The sequence below is a fragment of the Carcharodon carcharias genome, chromosome 7 (genome assembly GCF_017639515.1).
Source record: "Carcharodon carcharias isolate sCarCar2 chromosome 7, sCarCar2.pri, whole genome shotgun sequence".
NCBI classification, from domain to species: Eukaryota; Metazoa; Chordata; class Chondrichthyes; order Lamniformes; family Lamnidae; genus Carcharodon; species Carcharodon carcharias.
The window spans coordinates 167,397,461-167,419,778 of NC_054473.1; the positions used below are offsets into that span (position 1 = coordinate 167,397,461).

At 43.4% G+C, this 22,318-nt stretch overlaps 1 protein-coding gene across 2 annotated transcripts in view; it reads left to right on the top strand.

Moving 5' to 3' along the window:
* cdh13 (cadherin 13, H-cadherin (heart)) overlaps positions 1 to 22,318 on the top strand; it is a 1,064,070-nt gene that overhangs the window by 221,051 nt on the left and 820,701 nt on the right. The window lies entirely within an intron of this gene.

The window sequence follows — 22,318 nt, forward strand, 5'->3', positions numbered from 1 at the left end:
CCATGAAATTGGTGGGCTTATTGGCTTAGAGAAGGGGTCTGGATTTGATCGCTGTCTGTATATTCACCTGGATTCCTGAGTTGCATGTTGTGTGTGTGTGTGTGTGTGTGGTTAGTGTTTTAGGGAGGGATGGTGATACATTCACCATATTACTCAGTAGATGAAAGGGGCTTTGTGTATTTGACTATCATAAGATATTTAAGTCTACAAATATCCAAATTTGATAGGTCTAAAGCTAAAACTGCAAAGCCTAGTCATTATTTTTTGCTTTTTGAATAAATAATGTCTTCTCTGACAAAGTAATTGGCAACCCTTTATCTGTAAAGAGAGTAAAGACTGAAGAAGAATGTATTATTTTTATCATAATTATCTTGCTCACGAGCTACTTGTGCATCACCTTTGTAAGCAAAAGAACATAGCCCACTAGGCCAAACTTCATTTAAAGCTCCCTCCTGCCCTAGTTTGTATCTTTCTTTAACAAATGAGTTAGGAGAAACTGTAGGCGATTCAGCCCCTCAAACCTGCTCCGCCATTCATTAAGGTCATGACTGATCTGATGGTGGCCTCGCTCCACATTTTGTCCATCTACCCCTGATAACCTTTGACTCCCTTGTTAGTCAAGAACTCTAGTTTCTCTCCTATCTCCCTTCATTTGAGCTCATTTGTTCATGAGAGTCACCTCCTGCTCCCTCTTCCCACTAAACTGCTGACACTCAAATTCCTCTCCTGTCTCCCATGGTAATCAATGTTTCTAATAGTTCTCTCTTTTAAACTACTGTTCCTCTCTTTGAATCTTTCGTTATCACTTCTCTTCAAAAATAGCAACCCTCGACCTTATCACCCTTGCAAACTACCATCCCAACTCCAGCCTCCCTTTCATCTCCAAATACCCTGTCCACCACTTTCCTGTTACTTGCTGCATCTGTTTGTCTATTTTTGTTACAAAATGATTGTTTCACATTTCATGTTTTTAACTTGATTATTTAGTTTCTATATTAATTTTTTGATATAAGTTATACTGCAATTCAGTTTTTGGGCTGCGAACATGTTTCTTGAATAAAATACCACTCATTATTAATTCCAAAGTTTTTGAATGTGTTGTCACCTCCAAAAAGGATGCCCCATCTTTCCTGGAACTCCATGATTAAATCCTTTCATTAAGGTCTCCGCCCCACCACAAAATGGCTCTTATGAAAGTCATGAATGACACCCTATGTGCTTTGACAAAGAAAAACTATCTTCTCATCCTTCTCGACTTGTCTACAGTCTTTGACTCAGTAGAGAATGCTATTTTCCTCTAACACCTCTGCACTGTTGTCCAGCTGGATGTACTCACTTGGTTACATTCTTGGACTCGTTCGCACCAAGTCCCATTCACCTATTACCCATGTCCTCACCTGTTCCCGATTAAGCAATGTCTTGATTGTAATATCCTTATCCTTGTTTTCAAATCCCTCCATGGCCTTGCCGCTCCCTATCTCTGTAATCTCCTCCAACTCCACAACCCTCCGAGATGTCTCATTCATCTAATTCTGGCCTCTTGAGCATCACTGATTTTAAACATTCCACCATTGGTGGCCATGTCTTTAGCTGCCTAAGCTCTGCAATTTCCTCTCTGAACCTCTCTTCCTCTATTTATTTTTCCTCCTTTAAGATGCTTAAAACGTACCTCTTTCACGTCATTACAAAAATATGTAATTTCAATACCTTGATAATATCTTGAGAACCCAGGTTGGACCATTTTCTAAAATTTAAATTCATGCCAATTAGAATCACGCCTATTTACACCTCTAGCTGTCATGGGCAGCAGGCACCAAAGATTGACCTGCAATGGAGGTGTGTGCTGAGCTGGCAGCCTTATCAATATGTTGGTTAGAACGGTACCTCAAAGATATGGAAATCTCTTTTAAGTACATTAGAATTTTCTACCTATTTGATTTTATGAGATGTACCAGTACCACTGTACAAAAAAGAAGTCTTGATTTTTGGATCTGTCGATGACATCAATGATCTTGTCTTTTTTAATAAAGCAATTGGAACCTGTATTTCTAGTTTTGGAAGGCTCTTGAAAACAAAATTCTGTTGGAAATGTAGTTTTTGGCCATCTAGCATCACCTATGTATCTTAGTGTCTAATTTTGCTTTATAACACTCCTGTGAAGTGCCTGGGGATGTTTTAATATGTTAATATAGGTTGATGTTGAACAAGGTTGGTGGATGACCTTTTATAATGCTAGTGTAGAACCTTTCATGATGCTGAGAAGGATTTTGTCACTGATTTCTTTAATCTTATAAGATTCATGTATTTTATGATATAATAATTTTTATTCTTTCACCTTCCTAATTCTTTTTACATGTAGGATTTGGCACAAACCTTAAAAGACCTGTAAGATTATTCAGTGGAACTATCTATTGAATATTTTAATATGCTGCTTCTACTGGTTAACTGTAGAATTGTGTTGATCTTCAATGTGCACAGTGTACTCAAAAAAAACTGTAATCTCGGTGAAGCGTGAGTCACATCATTTGATAGAAAAATGCAATTTCTGTCACTCCATCTGTGAAGAATTGGGAAATATCTCTTCAATGCTGTCCCATCATTGAAATTATTTGTGAGAGCTAGACTAAACATGGAAAAGAAAGCAGGTAGCCATGACTTCATTAGTAAAATTTCCCTGGTGCAAACTATATCTGAGTGTAAGCATTAATAGTATAGAATATTTCCATTTTAGACTAGAAAGTTCAAAACTGTAATGTCTGTTAGTTTTGTTACCTTTTTGCAATAACTTAAATTAAAAAGCTTGTGCTAAGAAGACAGATTATAAAAGAAGCACTGGATTCTTGTTTCAAGTTGTGTGGAATGTGTGAGTCCCCTAACATACACCTCTACCAGTCAGCATTTTAGTGAGTTTTAGTAGTTCTCCATTTTCGATCTTGGTAGCAAAAAGATAACACTGAGGGTCAAATGGTTGAATGTGCTTATTTCAATGAACGAATAAAGTCTAGAGTGGAGATCCCATGATTTTTGCAACATGGAAAATTAGTTAATTTATTTAATTTGTGGTTAGGATGGAGATGACTCTGTATTCATTTACAATCCCTGCATGCCACCAGGGCATTCAAAATTGACCAGATATTGTGGGACTGGGTCCACCAGAGAGAGGTAGCAGGTTCCTTTCCTTGAAAGACAGTAGCTCTCTAATTGTTCAGTTTTTACAACAACCTAGCATAGTCATTTATTCTGATGCTAATCTACAATAACCACTATGCTGTTGTGATCACTAAGCTGACCTCCCAGCTGTACATAAATGTATAATAACATCAAGATAGGTTAGACTCCACTCAACCTATTTCATTTCCTTTGGAAAAATATTTGTAAATCTTCCATGATCTTTCAAAATATCAAATACAATAGCAGAATATCTTTCCATCACCATGTTTCCTCTATTCAATCTAGGCCTACTACCCTCCATTAATAAAACTGCCAATGTCTTGAGACTCCATATTTAACCCCATAATTTTCAATCCCTGTCACAACCAGATATCTGTGCCCCTGATCAAGTTAAACAAAGCAACATCAATTACAGACTGTCCCTATGGTGAAAACATTAACCTTAAGCAATTCTTAAGTCAATGCCTTTTAACTCTCTGACCATTGTCTGAGTTCAATAGCTTAGTTGCATCATCATCTTCTTAGGCAGTCCCTTGGGATTGAGAAAGACTTGCTTCCACTCCAGTTCAGTGGGTTCTGAGATGGCATGATCTACAGACTCTGCCACATACGAACATATGTAATAGGAGCAGAAGATAGGCCATTTGGCTCCTCAAGCCTGCTCTGCCATTCAATAAGATCTGTGGCTGATCTGTTTGTGTTTCAAGTTCTACTTTGCCATCTACCCCAATAACAAAATCTTGTTAGGCAAGGGAATCAATCTACCTTTGCCTTACAAATATTCAATGATCCCACTTCTGCTGCCCTTCTGAGACAGAGTTCTAAAGTCGCACAACCCTCTGAGAGAAAAAAATTCACCTCATCTCTGTCCTATAAGGGCGACTCCTAATTTTAAAACAGTGCCCCCTAGTTCTGGACTCACCCACAAGAGGAAACATCTTTTCCACATCCACCTTGTGAAGACCATTCAGGATCTTGTATACTTAATCAAGTCACCCCTCACTCTCCTAAACTCCAATGGAAACAAGCCCAGTCCGTCCAACCTTTCCTCATAAGACGACCTGTTCATTCCAGGTATCAATCTAGTAAACCTCCTTTGAACTGCTGCCAACGCATTTACATCCTTCCTTAAATAAGGAGGCAGGTAGTGCTTGAAGGGTTGGGTTTGGAGGTTTGTGCGCTGCTTTGTTGAAAGACATTTCTGAATTTTGTACATGTGGCATGTTTCCAATTTCCTGTTGAAATAAAAGAAGGATACTAAAAAAAACTGTGGTTAAATCAGAAGTTGTGCCTGCCAAGAAGTAAGATTTTTTCCACTTTATTCATGGGATGTGGGAATCACTGGAAAGGCCAGCAATTATTGTCCATCCCTAATCGCACTTGAGAAGATGATGGTGAGCCACCTTTTTGAATTACTGCAGTCCATGTGGTATAGTTACACCCACAGTGCTGGTCAGGAGGGAATTTCAGGCTTCTAACCCAGCAACATAGAAGGAATGGCAATATATTTCCAAGACAGGATGGTATGTGACTTGAAAGTAAACTTGTAGCTAGTGCTGTTCCCATGTATCTGCTGCCCTTGTTCTTCTATCTGGTAGTGGTCACGAGTTTGGAAGGTGCTATTGAAGGGTGCAATGAAGCTATTAATGTATATAAAATAATTGGAAATTATTTCTTTAAAAATAGAGGTTTAGTTTGTGGGTGTGTCTGTGTGTGTTTTATTTGAATTAAAGCTAGTTAGTCTGGGTGCTTGGATGTATAGTAGTTTTGAGATGTAAACAGAGAGGTACAGAGTACATTTGCATTTTATTGAATCGAGCATTCAAGAATGGAAGTGAAATCTTGCACCGAGCTAGGAGAGACCAATCAATGTTTATATTACTAATAAAATTAGTACTATGAAAGGGGTTTTATTGTTAGAAGAGGTGGAGTTCAAAGGGCTGGTGAGACAATGAAAATTTACATTCAAGGAGAAGTGTTGGGAAGGGAGTTCTTGTGTGTGCAGAGCAAAAGCATTTAACATCAAAGCAGCAGTAAGCCTACAACTGTCTGCAAAGGAACCAAAGTGAAAGGAATCTCATTTTGAATTTGTAAGGTGAAAATGCTTTCCCTGGTGTTTGCTTAAAGTCTATGGCTTGTTATTGCCTTAGTGGAGATTAGTTTGGGAATTTGGTAAAAAGTTATGATAGTAGTAATTTGTAGCCTTGTGTATGTGTTTATGCGTATGTTGTAAATTAATAAATGTCCATTTAGTTTGATATAAAAACCTTTCAAGAACTGGTGGTCTTATCCTTGAATTTAGAACTGTTTCTCAAACATACTAATTGAAAATATAGGTTATGACCGTTTAAAGTTTCCCTCTGGGATTTTAAATAACTCAGCAGTAACAAAGGGTCATGAATTGCTGCATCTTGTAGATGACACACACTGCTGTCACTGCACTGGTAATGAAGAGTGTGAATGTTTAAGGTGGTGGATTAGGTGACAATCAAGCAGGGCTGCTTTGAACTGGATGGTGTCAAGCTTCTTGACTGTTATTGAAACTGTACTCATCAAGCAAGTGGAGAGTATTCCATCGTACTCTTGTTGGAAATGGTCATTGCCTGGCACTTATATGGTGTGTATGTTACATGCCACTTATCAACCCCCAGAATGTTGTCTAGATCTGTGCATGTGGGTATGGACTGCTTCATTATCTGTGGAGGTACGAATGGGACTGAACACCATGCAGTTAACAGCAAACATCCCTACCTCTGACCCGATGATTAAGTGAAGGTCATTGATGAAGCTGCTGAAGATGGTTGGTCCTAGGGCATTGTCCTGAGGAACTCCTGCAGTGATGTGACAGTGATTTTAACATGTCTAAATGTAAGATTACAAATGTTAAATTTTCTTTCTTTTTTACCTGAAAAGAGGGGAAATGTATACCTTACTTGTGGCAACAAGTTAAGTGAGGTAATGGGCTGGGTCTTGCTGGAGCAGTAATGTGTGTTCACAATTCCTGCCATTATTATTGCACAAGCAAGTCCATTGTGTTAAGAGAGAAGATATGAATTGAGAATTGCCAGAACTTGCTTGTTGATTTACACTAATACATTGTTTGTTTCATAGAAATGTCATCTCACTCTTTGTTTCCCCTTTTTTTTAAAGAACTTGCTGATTTGCACAATAATTGCTCATTGCACTTTCCACAGACATTAATCGCTAGAACTTAACAGTGACAGTACCTTATTAACATTGCCATAGTATTGGCAATTATCTCAATCAACCTCCTGGACTCAGCGACAGAACAAGAGTCACACAGACTCGAAATATTAACTCTATTTCTCTCTCTACAGATGCTGCCAGACCTGCTGCGTTTTTCTGTTCTTATTAGAAAAAAATGGATATTCAGTATTGCACATAGTCAAAATGCAAAGCAGAAAAGTTTTAAAATCACAGACCATAGGGTCCTTTTAATGAGGCCATTCTGGATCTCCTAGCTTATCAGAACATAGATGGCTAAAGAAAAGTGAAAGCAGCAAGCCTTCCCCAAATCAGATGTTGGCCATTCTGCTCTTATGACTTGTCCCTCTACTCATTCAATCCCACCATAGATATGTAGACAGCCAGACAGACATCTCACGCACTTTCTAGCAATGCAAGCTCTGTTTGAAGGTGTGTCAGGGAGCCAACAATCCATCAAGACTGCTAGGTGCCCAGATCAAGGCAGCATGGCATATACAGTATATTATGGGGGCCTCATCTATGTGTGCCAAAGCAACATTGCATACCACACATGATGGAAGAGCATTTGGTGAGCTTGAGGCAGAATGCAAAGGCAAGGAAGAACAAGTGGTGGTGGCAGAAAAGTAACAGGAACTTTCCAGTTACTTAGGTGTCATTAATGATGCTCTGTGCTATGAGAATGTTGCCATTAGAGAACAATTCTGTGTGTTGATGGATCTGTTGGTGGATGACTGACTTATTTGGTGCTATCCCTGCTCTCTTGTGCTTTGTATGAACAGGGGGGCACAAAAGTTTAATAAATTTGCTACCAAGGAAATGTCTGACTCTCTGATACAAATTCTATACTGGATTGCCTCCAAAAGTTGGCATAGCCAACTCTGCAAAGCCTTAGCACAAAGGCCAAGCTCCATTGCTCTGCACAGTAAGCTGCTTCAGTTAGGAAATGCAGGCCATGGATAAGGCTGGATGTGTATGTAACACAAAGTTCACTCATTACTGCATTTTGTCTTATCTCAAGAACTGGTCACAAAATGTTGGGTTTTGTAAGGTCAGCTGTGTCCACTATCCATTGAGGAGATCTGTTGCATAACTGAGCCACACTGTTTCTCAGACTGTAACACTGCCTCTGATATTGGCGGCAATTGAGAGTCAATTAATGAAAGATTGTTTTTTACCAGGGAGAGGAGATCACTGGATTTTATTATCACATTGAAAAGCCATGTTATATCTATAGTTTTGTTTTATTTTTCTCCATGTGGTCTTGTCATTTCAGAGTAAATGCTGGCACTGTGAGATTGAAGGGTTGTTAAAGAATGACTTAAAAAGCTGCTTCAGTGCATGTTTTCCTCATACACACTGACTTGTGTAATTCTAACTTGTCAAAGCTACAAGCTTTCTTTGACATAATTCACTTCAATCCTTTCTGAGAGAGTGAACAAAAGGTACTTAGAATCACAGTTTGTTTAACAGGTTCGACAGCAGTTACAGGACATTAATCACTACACAAGAAGCAAAATTGGTACTTGTGTAATAATTTACCCACATCAGGATATATGACTGGTAGAAATACAAAGTTGCCTACATCTGGGTACAGCACTGGATTTAAGTAGGCATTGATTTCTACGTCTGTTTGGTAAGTCCGAGGAGACATTCAAGAAATTTACTTGACCAATATTCCTATGGAACATTAGATATTCACCATAATTTGCAGGGAGAATCAAAATTTCAGTTGTACTATTTTCTGTGATTTTTAAAATATATTACAGGCCTGAAATTTTGGGCAGAACCTTGGCGGGTGAACTTGGAGGCAGGAAGGGTATGTAACTAGGTAGGATGGTGACATACTGGATTCATGCCGCCTTCCCACCTCTGCCCGAATTAAGGCCCATGGTTGACCTTCCTGCCCCTCATCCCACTGCCGCTGGTATTAACCCCGCTGCATGTGGGCCTGTCGCTATGCAACCTGCATGACAGGTAAACCTGTGTGGGCTGCTTGTCACCTCCATTGGAGGGTCCATTGATCAAAGGCACTCAGTGGCTGGTTGACGAACTTGACATTGGCAAGGGGTGGCTCATTGAGCCAATCCCTGCCCATGCTGCTGATCCCCCTGCACCTCTCTCTCCGAGACCCCCAGCCTACCATATTATTTATATTTGGCCTGGGTCGCTCTACGATCCTGGGGCTCTGGTGCCTGCCCTTCCAGCAGCAGCCACAGCCAACCCAGTGGCGCTGCTGAGCATGAGCTGCCGGCCTCTGATTGACTTGCAGCACTTGGTATGTGAGATTCCGTCCCCTAAGTCCTTCTATAGTCCTTGAACCAAGGACTTTAGACATTATGATGAGACTATGATTTCTCTTTCACATCACAAATTCTCTTAAACCACCTTCCCATGCTTTCTACACCCTTGCCTCCAATAACAAATACAAGGAGCTCTTTTGTCACATAAACCAAGACCATTTGTTCAGCTGCCACTGCTACTTCCCTCCTTTCTCCCATCCCACTGGGCCAAAATACCTCTCATGGTTCCTGCTGCCCTAGCCCTGAACGTACATCTTTAGATAGGTTCTATCCCATTAACTGCCCTGCTCTCTCTAAGCTCATCTTCCTATGAGAACCAACTCCTGCTCCCTCAAACTTATTCCAAGCAAACTGTTATTTTTTAAAATTCATTCATGGGATGTCGACTTCGTTGGCTAGGCCAGCATTTATTGCCCAAACCTTGTCGCCCTTGAGAAGGTGGTGGTGAGCTGCCTTCTTGAACCACTGCAGTCCATGTGGTGTAGGTACACCCACAGTGCTGTTAGGAAGGGAGTTCCAGAATTTTGACCCAGTGACAGTGAAGGAACGGCGATATATTTCTAAGTCAGGATGGTGAGTGACTTGGAGGGGAATTTCTCGGTGGTGGTGTTCCCATCTTTCTGCTGCACTTGTCCTTCTAGATGGTAGTGGTCGTGGGTTTGGAAAGTGCTGTCTAAGGAGCCTTGGCGAGTTCCTGCAGTCAATCTTGTAGATGGTACACACAGCTGCTACTGTGCTTCAGTGGTGGAGGCAGTGAATATTTGTGGGTGTGGTGCCAATCAAGCGGGCTGCTTTGTCCTGGACGGTGTCAAGCTTCTTGAATGCTGTGGGAGCTGTACTCCTTCAGGCAAGTGGGGAGTATTCCATCATGCTCCTGACTTGTGCCTTGTAGATGATGGACAGGCTTTGGGGAGTCAGGAGATGAGTTCTTCGTCGCGCGATTCCTAGCCTCTGACCTGCTCTTGTAACCACAGCATTTATATGGCTAGTCCAATTCAGATTCTGGTCAATGGTAACCCGCAGGATATTGATCGTGTGGGATTCAGTGATGGTAATGCCATTGAACATCAAGGGATGATGGTTGAATTCTCTCTTGTTGGAGTTGGTCATTGCCTGACACTTGTGTGGTGCAAATGTTACTTGCCACTTGTCAGCCCAAGCCTGGATATTGCCCAGGCCTTGCTACTTTTGGACATGGGCCGCTTCAGTGTCTGGGGAGTCACGAATGGTGCTGAACATTGTGCAATCATTAGCAAACATTCCCACATCTGACCTTATGATGGAAGGAAGGTCATTGAAGCAGCTGAAGATGGTTGGACTGAGGTCACTACCCCAAGGAACTCCTGCAGTGATATCCTGGAGCTGAGATGACTGACCTCCAACCACAATCATCTTCCTTTGCACTAGGTATGACTCCAACCAGCGGAGAGTTTTTCCCCTGATTCCCATTGACTCCAGTTTTTCTAGGGCTCCTTGATGCCACATTCTGTCAAATGTGGCCTTGATGATGTCAAGGGCAGTCACTCTCATCTCACCTCGGGAATTCAGCTCTTTTGTCCATGTTTGAACCATGGCGCTAATAAGGTCAGGGGTGGAACCCAAACTGGGCATCAGTGAGCAGGTTATTACTAAGCAAGTGGTTTGTGATAGCACTGTTGATGACCCCTTCCATTATTTTACTGATGCTGGAAAGTAGACTGATGGGGCGGTAATTGGCCGGGCTGGATTTGTCCTGCTTTTTGTGTACAGGACGCACCTGGGCAATTGTCCACGTAGCCGGGTAGATGCCAGTGTTGTAGGTGCACTGGAGCAGCTTGGCTAGAGGCACGGCAAGTTCTGGAGCACAAATCTTCAGTACTATTGCCGGAATATTGTCAGGGCCCATAGCTTTTGCAGTATCCAATGCCTTCAGCCATTTCTTGATATCACGTGGAGTGAATAGAATTGGCTGAAGACTGTGATGTTGGGGACCTCCGGAGGAGGCCAAGATGTATCATCCATTTGGCACTTCTGGCTGAAGATTGTAGCGAATGCTTCAAGCCTTATCTTTTGCGTTGATGTGCTGGGCTCCTCCATCATTGAGAATGGGGATATTTGTGGAGCCTCCTTCTCCAGTGAGTTGTTTAATTGTCCACTATCATTCATGACTGAAGGACTGCAGAGCTTAGATCTGATCCGTTGGTTGTGGGATCGCTGAGCCCTGTCTATCGCTTGCTGCTTATGCAGTTTGGCAGGCAAGTGTTATAACCTCACCAGGTTGACAACTCAGTTTTACGTATGCCTGGTGCTGCTCCTGGCATGCCCTCCTGCACTCATCATTGAACCAGGGTTGATCCCCTGGCTTGATGGTAATGGTAGAGTGGTGGATATGCCGGGTCATGAGGTTACAGATCGTGTTCGAGTACAATTCTGCTGCTGCTGATGGCTCACAGCACCTCATGGATGCCCAGTCTTGAGTTGCTAGATTTGTTCAAAATCTATCCCATTTAGCACAGTGGTGGAGGGTATCCTCAATGTGAAGGCAGGATTTCGGCTCCACAATGACTGTGCGGTGGTCACTCCTACTGATACCGTCATGGACAGATGCATCCGCGGCAGGCAGGTTGGTGAGGATGAAGTCAGGTATGTTTTTCCCTCTTTTTGGTTCTTTCACCACTTGCCGCAGACCCAGTCTAGCAGCTATGTCCTTTAGGGTTCGGTCATTAGTGGTGCTACCGAGCCATTCGTGGTGATGGACATTGAAGTTCCCCCACCTAGAGTACATTTTAAGCCCTTGCTACCCTCAATGCTTCCTCAAGTGATGTTCAACATGGAGGAACACTAATTGGTTAATCACCCAATTTCCCATCCTGGCCCTGATGATGGCTGATTTTGTTAATCGTTCTCTCTCCTCGAGAACTGTTGTCCTCCAATTCAAATCTGCTGTCACCACCCTTCTCAAAAAAATGCACCTTTTGACCCCTTCGTACTTACAAACTCCTGCTCCAAATCCATTCTTCCTTTCCTTCCCAAAGCCCTTGGATGTGTTGTCACCTTCCCAATTCTTGCCCCATAACTCCATGTTTGAATTCCTCCAGTCAGGTTTCCACCACTGCCATAGTACCAAACAGCTCTTAAAGTCACATATGACATTATAGGTGATTGCGAGTGTGGCAAATTCGTCTTTCGTGACCTATCTGAAGCCTTTGATACAGCCATCCTCTTTCAATGTCACCGCTGTCGCCCAGCTCCATGGAACTGCCCTTTCTTGGTTCCATTTTTATCTATCGAATCATAGCCAAAGAATCATCTTGCAACGAATTCTCTTCCCACTTCTGCACCATTATTTTAGGACTTCCACAATGGATCTATCCTTGATCCCCTTCTCTTTCTCATCTATATGTTGCCTCTAGGTGACATCTTCCAAAAACACAGCATCAGAGTTGCATTTTATACACTGACAACAATCAGCTCTATCTCACCATGACCTCTCTTGACCCCTCCACTGTCCTGAATTTATCACACTGCTTGTCTAACATTCAGTATTGGATGAGCAGAAATTTTCTCATCTAAATACTGGGAAGACTTGAGCCATTGTCTTTAGTCCCCATTATGATTCTGCTCCCTGACTAATGTTTCCATCCCTCTCACTGGCAACTTTCTGAATTTGAGCCAGACCTTTTCCAACCTTGGTGTTTTATTTGATCCTGAGGTGAATTTCCAATCACATATACTCCACATAACTGCTTCATCACCAGTACTGCTTGCTTTCATCTCTATTATTGCCCAACCCCAACACTGCCTCAGCTCCTCTGCTGCTGAAATCCTCATCTGTGTCTTTGTTACCTCTGGACTTGAAACGTTCTCCCGGCTGGCCTCCCCTCTTCCACTATACATAAATTTGTGCTCATCTGAAATTCTGTTGCCTGTAACTTAACTTGTGCTTGTTCACGCATTCACCCTGTGCTATACTGTTCCTGGTCTGACAAGACCTTAATTTTAAATACCATAAATCATGGTGTATAAGTCTATCTGGTGTATAAGATGACCCCATTTTTCTGGCCCCAAAAATCATGTTTTTCAAATACTCAACAATTAAGTCAACACCCCTTACCCTTTTCAGCCACAACATGCTACGCTTGCATTAGTAGTCAGCCTCAATCTTTCACCCCCATGGATGTTTTACTTATTAGTACCTTATAACTGGCCACAAGGAGTCGAGTAGGTGACATGGGCTGTGTTATGAAGATGTGCGGGAGTTTAAGAAATGCCCACTCTTTGCCTCGGAAGCCATTTCAAAATGGTGATCACCCTCAACCATGCCAGTAGTTCACTTTTATACTCGGTATATAAGTTGACCCTTACATTTGGAGGGATTTTTTGAGGTTTCAAAGGCTCAGTTATATAATGACATCTATGATACCTCATTCTTGTTTTCAAATCCTTTCATGGCTTTTTACTGCCCACGTTCTGTAACTTCCTCCAATTCTACAGCCCTCTGAGAAATCCATGCTCCTTCAATTCTGACATCTTGCACAGCTCGAATTTAATTGCTCCAGATGTCTTGGCCTTAACCCCTGGGGTTCTCTCCTTAAACATCTCTGCTTCTCTGCCTCTTTCTCCTCCTTTAAGATGCTCCTTAAAACTAACCTGTTTGACTGAGTAGTTGGTCATCTGTCCTGCTATCATCTTATGTGCCTCAATGTCAAACTTCTTTTTAATTAATGACACTTCTTGAGATGTTTTGCTGCATTAAAGCTGCTTTTTAAATGCAAGTTGTTGTTGTGAGGTTGTTTGATAATCCATTAAAAAGCAGCCTGTTTCAATTTGATATTCTAGGCTGGATGTTCAAATTGGGCGTTCACTCAGGCACTCAACGGGTGGTACATTACTAGTGCCTACTTCATTGTTAATGGACTACATTTGGTGACGAAAATGTTGGTCTTTATAAAAGATCTTAATTTATATATTTTTTTCAGCCTTAGCAAAGCTGTTTGAATAAAAGGAAAATAGCTGCTACAAAACATCTAGATGCAGTAAGCCATGTTGTTGCCAAGCAATGGAGCCCTTGAGCTTTTTGGTTAGTAAAATGAAAGTTGTGCTGAAAAAGGCCCCTCTCCATAGGACAACATAACAACATGCCAAGAAGGAGTCAAAGGAAGAGGACCTGACAATGCAGCTGGCAATTACCTGTGGTGCCAGTCCTATGGTGTGTGGCAGCTACAGTTGCTGTTGCAGCAGATGGTACAGTCATGTTCTGTCTGTCGACCTGGAACCTATGCAGAACTGGCTACTTAGCTATTTCCAGGTAGGAGTATATCTGCCAGGACATGTGGATAACAAATAACTGCAGTCTACCTCTGGTGCAGCTATATCTGGGTGAAATCTTTGGTCTGAAAACCATAAATAAAAGTATCTCAAAATCCATTGCTTAAATATCATGAACATTCTTAAAAAAAGGGCAGTGCCAGAATACTTGGTCAAAGCCATTAGAAACAGGTAAGAAAAGTAAAATGCAGTGAAATATTTCAAAATTAAGCTGAAAATACTGACAAAGACCTCTTTAAATTCACTTCCATATGGTTGGCAGTCAATGTTAGGATAAATCCTGTCCTTTAATTTAATGTAGGTTCATGTACTCAAGAGACAGAGAGTCATCTGATCATTAATCTTTAGTTATCAATGAATTCAAATCCAACATAGGCAGCATTTATGAGAATGGTAGCTTCTATACTGTCAAATAATGAACTGCTCAGAGATTCGTGATTGAAGCCCATTGACCCTTCCAGGTCCTGTCACCTAGGCCAATTTATATATTCGCTATATTTATTGACTAATGTCCTAAAGGGAAGGTAGTCTGCCACCTGGTCTGGCCTATATGTGACTCCAGACCTACAGCAAAGTGGTTGGCTCTTAACTGCTCTCTCAAATGGTCTAGCAAGCTTCTCAGTTGAACTTGTGTGGAACTATCACCTCACAAATTGGGATACAGTGCCTAGATCAGTGCTGGATGGTCGTCCAGTTTTATTCTTATTAAACTTATTAAACCAACAAAGGTACACCTAGCCTAGTCGATCCTGCAAAGTTGCCCTGATTAATATCTGGGATCATGTGCCAAAATTGGAGAGTTGTCTCAATGATGAAACCACCAATGGTTGGTGTAGTCATACTCAAAGAATCATGCCTTTGGGCCAATATTCCAGATACATCCATCACCACATCACCATCCCTGAGTATGTCTTGCCCATCAGCAGAACAGACTGACAGGAGGTGTCAGCATAATTGCAGTCTGGAGGCAGTGGGCCTGGGAGTCCTCAACATTAACTCCAGACCCCCTGAAGTCTCATGGCATCAGGTCAAACATGGCTAAGAAAATCTCCTGCTGCTTACCACCTACCATTCGCTCAGCTGGCGAAGCAGAACTCCTCCATATTGAACATCACTTAGAATAAGTACTAAGGGTAGCAAGGGCACAAAATATATTCTGGCTGGGGATTTTGATGCATATCACAAAGAATGGCTGACTGAGCTGTCCAAGCCCTGCAGGACATAGCTGCAAGACTGGGCCTGAGGCAGGTACTGAGAGAACCAACATGAGGGAAAAGCCTACTTGACCTCACCCTAAACAGTCTATCTGTCATTGATGTATCTGCCCATGACTACTGGTAGGACAGATGTCCACACAAGCCTTTGAAGTGACAAAGTTCACTCTGAGGACATCCTTCAACTTGTGTGGAACTATCACCTCACCAATTGGGATACATTTGGGACAGATCCAGCAGTTCAAAACTGAGCATATTTACGATGCTATGGGCCATCAACAGCAGAGGAATTATAATTACAATCTGTGACCTCATGGCCTGACATTTCCCTCACTCTACCATTGCCATCAAACCAGGGAACTAACTGTGGCTCCATGATGAGTGTAGGACCATACCAGCAGCAGCACAAGGGGTACCTGGTATTATACTTTATTGTATTGTACATATATTATACCTATTCGATCAAGGTATTCAAAAAGAAATTGGATTGCTATCTCAAAAGGGCGAATGTGCAAGGTTACCAGGATAAGGCAGGGGAGTAGGAATAGCTAGAATGATCTTTCAGAGAGCCAGTGCAGACTTGATGAGCTGAATGGCCTCCTTCTACACTGTGGAGGTACTGTGATACCTGCAAATCAGGTGCCAACCTGCTGAAGCTACAACACAGGACTAGCTACATGCTAAACAGTGGAAACATCATATTTTAGACTGAGCTAGGTGATCCAATGATCAATAGATTATGACAAAGCCCTGCAGTCCTATCATATTCAGTAGTGAATTTTGGTGACAATTAACCAATTAATGGACAGCTGAGGCTCCATGAACATCTCCATTCTCAATAATTGCAGAGTCTAACATTCGAGTGCAAAAGGCAAGGCTGAAGCATTTACAATCATTTTCAGACTGAAATGCTGAGTGGCTGATCCATCTCTGCCTCCTTCTGAGGTCTTCGTTATCATGTTCCGTCAATTTGATTCACTATATGTGATTCCAAGAAATGGCTGAATGCACTGGATGCAGGATAGGCTATGGGCCTCAACAGCATCTCAGCTTTGGTGTGAAAGACTGGTACTTAAGAACTAGCTGTGCGTTAGCTAGGCTGTTTCAGGGCATCTACAACACTAGCATCTGTCCGACAATGTGCGCAGGTATGTCCTGTCCGTCCCGTCCACAGAGAGCAGGACAAATCCAATCCGAGAAATTACTGCCTGCCCTCAGTCATCAGCAAAGTGATGGGAGGTGTCGTAGACTGTGTTATCACTTACTCAACAATAACCTGCTTTCCCCACTGGTGCTCAGTTTTAGGTTCCATCAGGACCCTCAGCTCTAAACCTCATTACAGCCTTGGTCCAAACAAGGACAAAAGAGCTAAATTCCAGAGGTGAGGTGAGAGTGACTGCCCTTGACATCCATTGTGACTTCCAAAGACTGAGTGTGGCATCAAGGAGGCCTAACAAAACTGAAGCCAAGGGAAAGCCCTCGATTAGCTGAAGTGTGACCTTGCACAAATGAAGGTGTTTGCAATTGGAGGCCAATCATCTCAGCCCCAGGACATTGCTACAATGTTTCTCAGGACAGTGTCCTAGGCCCAAACAACTTAAGCAGCTTCATCAATGACCTTCTTTCCACTATAATTTCAGAAATTTCACTGATGACTGCATAATTTCCAACTTCTCAGATACTGAAGCAGTCCATGCCTAAATGCAGCCAGACCTGGATGACATCCGGATTTGGATGGATAAGTGGCAAGTAACATTCATGCTGCACAAGTTCCAGACAACAATCTTTTCCAGCAAGAGAAAGTAGAACCACCTCCCCTGGACATTCAATGGCATTACAATTGTGGAATCCCCCATCATCATCATTTTGGGGATCGCCATTAACCAGAAACTAAACTAAATCAACTATATAAATGCTGTGGCGACAAGAGCAGGTCAGAGGCTGGGAATTCTAAGCTGAGTAACTCAGCTTCAGACTTCCAAAACCTGTGTTCCATCTACCAGATACAATTCAGGAGTGTGATGGAATACTTTCCACTTGTCCAACATCATTTGAGAAACCTGGCACCATTCAGGACAAAACAGTCAACTTGAATAGCATACTTAGCATTCACTCCCTCCACCACTGGCACACCTTGTTTCAGAGTATGTGCCATCTACCTGCTGCACTGCAGCAACTCACCAAGACTTCTTCAGCAGGACCTTCTGATTTCACCAGCTGTGTTGCCTAGGAATACAGTTGGTGCATGAGGACACCTCTGCCACTTAGTTCCCTTCCAAGTCATGCACCATCCTGACTTGGAAATATGTCACGGTTCCTTTATCATCGCTGGGTTAAAATCTTGGAACTCCTTGCCTGATAGCATTGTGAGTGTACCTACACCATACAGTCTACAGCGGTTTAAGAAGACAGCTCAGTACCACCTTGTCAATAGCAGTTAGGGATGGCCAGTAAATGCTGGCCTCACCAGGGACACCCGCATCCCATGAAAGAATTGAACAGCAATTTCAAAAGCAAAATATTGCAGATGCTGGAAATCTGAAATAAAAACAGACAATGCTGGCAATACTCAGCACGTTTGGAAGCATCTGTGGATCGAGAAATGGTGTTAACGTTTCAGGTTGATGACCTTTCATCAAAATTTGGAAAAGTTTGAGATGTAATAGGTTTAGAGAAAGTGAAAGAGAAAAAAAGAACAAAAGGGAAGGTCTTTGAAAGTTTGGAGAGCAGGAGTGATTAAAGGGTTACATATGAATTATTAGGAACAGGAGTAGGCCATTTGGCCCCTCGAGCCTGCTCTGGTATTCAATAAGATCATGGCTGATCAGATTGTGGCCTCAACTCCAGGTTCCTGCCTACCCTCAATAACTTTTGATTCCCTTATTAGTGAAGAATCTATCTGCTCTGCCTTAAAAAATATTCATTGACCCTGCCTCCACTGTGCTCTGGGGAAGAGAACTCCAAAGGATGGATTCGTCTATGCCCGCTAGCATCAGGCGTGTTTGGTGGCATGAATGGACATTATGTCGAGAAGGCCAAAAATCAGTTTCACAACGTTGTGAAACCAATTTGTGATCGTCCGCTCAATCCGTCAATGGCCTGCTGCGTTCCCCGCCATTGGACATCGGGAACCTCATTGTAATACATCAGCATATCATTATAAGGTCAGCCCACCAGATGCATCCCCGACCCCCCCCGCTGGTTCATCTGCCCACATCGGTGGGAAAACACGCCGGTGCAGAACACGCCTTGACAACTGTGACGAGCAGAAGTCGGGACTTACCGCCAGGGCCTTGCTCACTTCGCGGACATCTGAGGAGCAGAAGATGCTGGAGCCTGATGGCAAAGGCACATTGGAGGAATGTCCTTGGCATACTCGGTGGATTCTAATGGACATGGATCTGCCACAAAGCAGCTCACGGAAGTTGGAAAGTCACAGTTGATGCTCACAATGGATGATGGTCAAAGGGGTAGGAGAGGATGGTCTAGGATTGACTGAGCGAGAAAGAGGTGTCGGAGTGGTGAGGTTTGGTGGTGGGGGGTGCGGAAATGAAGCTGTCAGTGGGGTGAGGTTGGGAGAGGGCGAATGAAGGTGGTGGACGGGGTGAGGTTGTGGGGGAGAGTGAAAGTGGCATAGTGGCATTGTCACTGGACTGGTATGCCAGAGACCTAGGGTAATGCTCTGGGGACCTGGGTTCGAATCCCACCACAGCAGATGATGAATTTGAATTCAATAAAATTCTGGAATTAAAAGTCTGATGATGACCTTGAAACCATTGTCAATTGTTGTAAAAAAAGACATCTGGTTCACTAATGTCCTTTAGGGAAAGAAATCTGTTGTCTTTACCTGGTCTGGCCTACATATGACTCCAGACCCACAGCAATGTGGTTGACTCTTAACTGCCCTATATACGAGGGCAAGTAGGGACGGGCAATAAATGCTGACCTAGCCAGTGACTCCCACACCCCACAAACGAATAAAAAAAAAGAGGATCAACTGGGAGAGGAAGAGGAGTTGAGGGGGGTGAGGTTGGGGGGTGGGAATAATGCTGCCGGTGGGGTGAGGTTGGGAGAGAGGGAATGAAGGTGTCTGGAGGTGAGGTTGAGGGGGATAGTGAAGGTGTTGGGGGAGGGGGAGGGAGTACTGGGGGAGGAGAGGGTAATGGGGAGAAGATGGCAACTGGGGAGGCAGGTGTAAGGTGTAAGGGAAGGGGTCTGGAGGGGGGAAGGGGTTCCAGGGAGGAAGGATTCCAGAGTGGGGGATGTCCAGGTCAATGTGCAAGGGAGGGGTCAGATGGGTCCATGACTGCCTCTTGGGGAGCGAACTGAGGGTGGGCGTGGTATGAGGGAATGATGAGAGTGACCGAGGACAGAGTGAGGCGATAGGGTGGGAGGGTGAAGGTTCGATGGTTGCAGTAAAAAGGTCAGTGAAGGTGGTGGTGGGGACTCAGAGGCAGACATGGACCCTGGGGGTGGGAAGGAGGAGGTTGGCGAGGTTAATGTGGACGGGGTTGGGATTTTCGGGAAGAAGGGAACATGCACATTCACCTGGACATTCCCGAATGAAAAGGGTTGTGGCTAGAAGGTGACGGAGGGGAGGTGGAATGTGATGCCGGAGGGGGGCCAACTGTGATAGGGGAAAGGAAATAGGTGACTATGGGAGAGTAAAGGACTGGGGAGCAAAAGTAAAACTGAATTAGCACCATGCTGTCCAAATTGAAAGTGAAATGAGTTGTGGTGGGTGAGATCATCTGCATAGGAATGTGATCGGTGGGTGGGCGCACAAGCAGGTAAGCTCAGAGAGATAACTGAAACCAAACCCCAACAGGCAGCATTGAAAATCTCAGGACATTGAGATGAGGGTGATATGGGAAGGACTCGCATGCATGGGAGAATGCTTGCACAAGGCTCTGAAAGGCCCTGCCCCACACACACTTTTTCCTCCAGAATCACCTTTGGGCTGGCTGCACCCTCTGCGCTGATGGAACACGAGGTTGAGGCTCACAGGCAAAGGGGACTGAGAGAGAGTGGACAACCTTTGACATTCCTGAGTGGATGCTCCAGGGGTGTCCAGCTGTCGCTCCCCTCCCCCCCCGCCTTCAGGTGCACGAGGGCCCCGGTCTGACTTGTTGAGGGGAAGGAGCACCTGGAGGGATGTCACGGTGCCCTGTTTCCCTCTTACGTTGCCACTGCAGGAACTCACCCATGGCCCCGCGATGGAATGCAGGTCCGCACGCATCTCTGCGTTCTGCTGGACCAGGGTTTCCAAGGCATCTGCCATCCTCCCCATGAGACCTCCATATGCACACACGTGGGCACCACTTCATCAGAAAGCAGGAGGATGAACTCCTCCGACTCATGAGGCACTCTGTTGAGGGCTTCCAACAACTCTGTGTCATGTTCCCCCACATTCTGCTGACTCTCTAGGATGAGTTGGAAGGCAAAATCCAGATGTTTGTTATCTGACACAGACCTCATAGATGCTTCTTCCCCGGCAGTCCTTCCAGTGCCGGGCCAGTTCTTTTAACATCTGTCATCGGGAAAATGTTAGAGTCTATTATTAAGGATGTAATAGCAGAACATTTGGTAGTGCATAATATAATAAAGCAGAGTCAGCAAGGCTTCTTGAAGGGGAAATCATGCCTAACAAATTTATTAGAATTTTTTTAGGAAGTAACAAGCAGGATAGATAGAGGCGAACCGGTAGACGTAATATATTTGGATTTCCAAAAGGCGTCCGATAAGGTTCCGGATATAAGGCCACTTAATAAGAAAAGAGCCCATGTGTTGGGGGTAATATTTTAGCACAGTTGGAGGATTGGCTAACTAGTAGAAGACAGAAAGCTGAGGTAAGGGGGGCATTTTCAGGATGGCAACCCGTAACTAGTGGAGTGCCACAGGGATCAGTGCTGGGGCCTCAGTTATTTACAATATATGTTAATAACTTAGATGAGGGAAGTGAATGTAACATCACCAAGTTTGCAGATGACACAAAAATAGATGGGAAGGCAAATGTTGAGGATGACACAAGGAGTCTACAGAGGGATATAGACAGGTTAAGTGAGTGGGCAAAAACTTGGCAGATGGAATATAATGTGGGAAAATTTGAGGTTATGCTCTTCGGTGGGAAGAATAGAGGAGCTGAATATTATTTAAATAAAAAAAGACTGCAGAAAGTTGCAGCACAGAGGGATTTGGGAGTCCTTGTGCATGGATGACAAAAAAGCTAGCATTCAAGTTCAGTAGGTAATAGGGAAGGCAAATGGAATCTTGGCCTTTATTTCAAAGAGAATGGGGTATAAAAAAAGGAAAGCCTTGCTGAAACTATACAAGTCACTAGTTTAGACCACACTTAGAATATTGTGAACAGTTTTGGTCCCCTTATCTAAGCAAAGATATACTGACATTGGAGGCAGTCCAGAGAAGGTTCACTCAGGTTGATCCTGGACATGGAGGGATTTCCTTATGAGGAGAGGTTGAGTAGGTTGGGCCTGTACTCATTGGAGTTTAGAAGAATGAGAGGTGACTTTGTTGAAACATATAAGATTCCTGGGTAGTTGCCGTGAGGTTGTTTCCCCTTGTGGAGAGTCTAGGACCAGAGGGCATAATCTCAGAGTAAGGGGTCACCCATTTAAAACGGAGATGAGGAGGAATTGCTTCTCTCAGAGGGTGGTGAATCTGTGGAATTCTTTACCACAGAGGGCTGTAGAGGTTGGGTCATTAAGTATATTCAAGGCTGAGAAAGACAGATTTTTAATCAGTAAGGGAATCAGTGGTTATGGGGAAAAGGCAGGAAAGTGGAGTTGAGGATTATCAGACCAGCCATGATCTTATTGAATGGTGGAGCAGACTCGATGGGCCGAATGGCCTACTTCTGCTCCTATGTCTTATGGTCTTATATCCTTTCTGAAATAAGGATCCCAAAACTGCACAGTCCTCCAGATTTGGGCTCACCAACACCCTGTTTAACTGTAACAAAACATCCGGCTTTTATATTCCATACTTTTTCCAATTAACAATAGCGTTCCTTTCACCTTCCTAATACTTGCTGTATCTACACACTATTTTTTTGTAATTCATATACAGGACACCCAGATC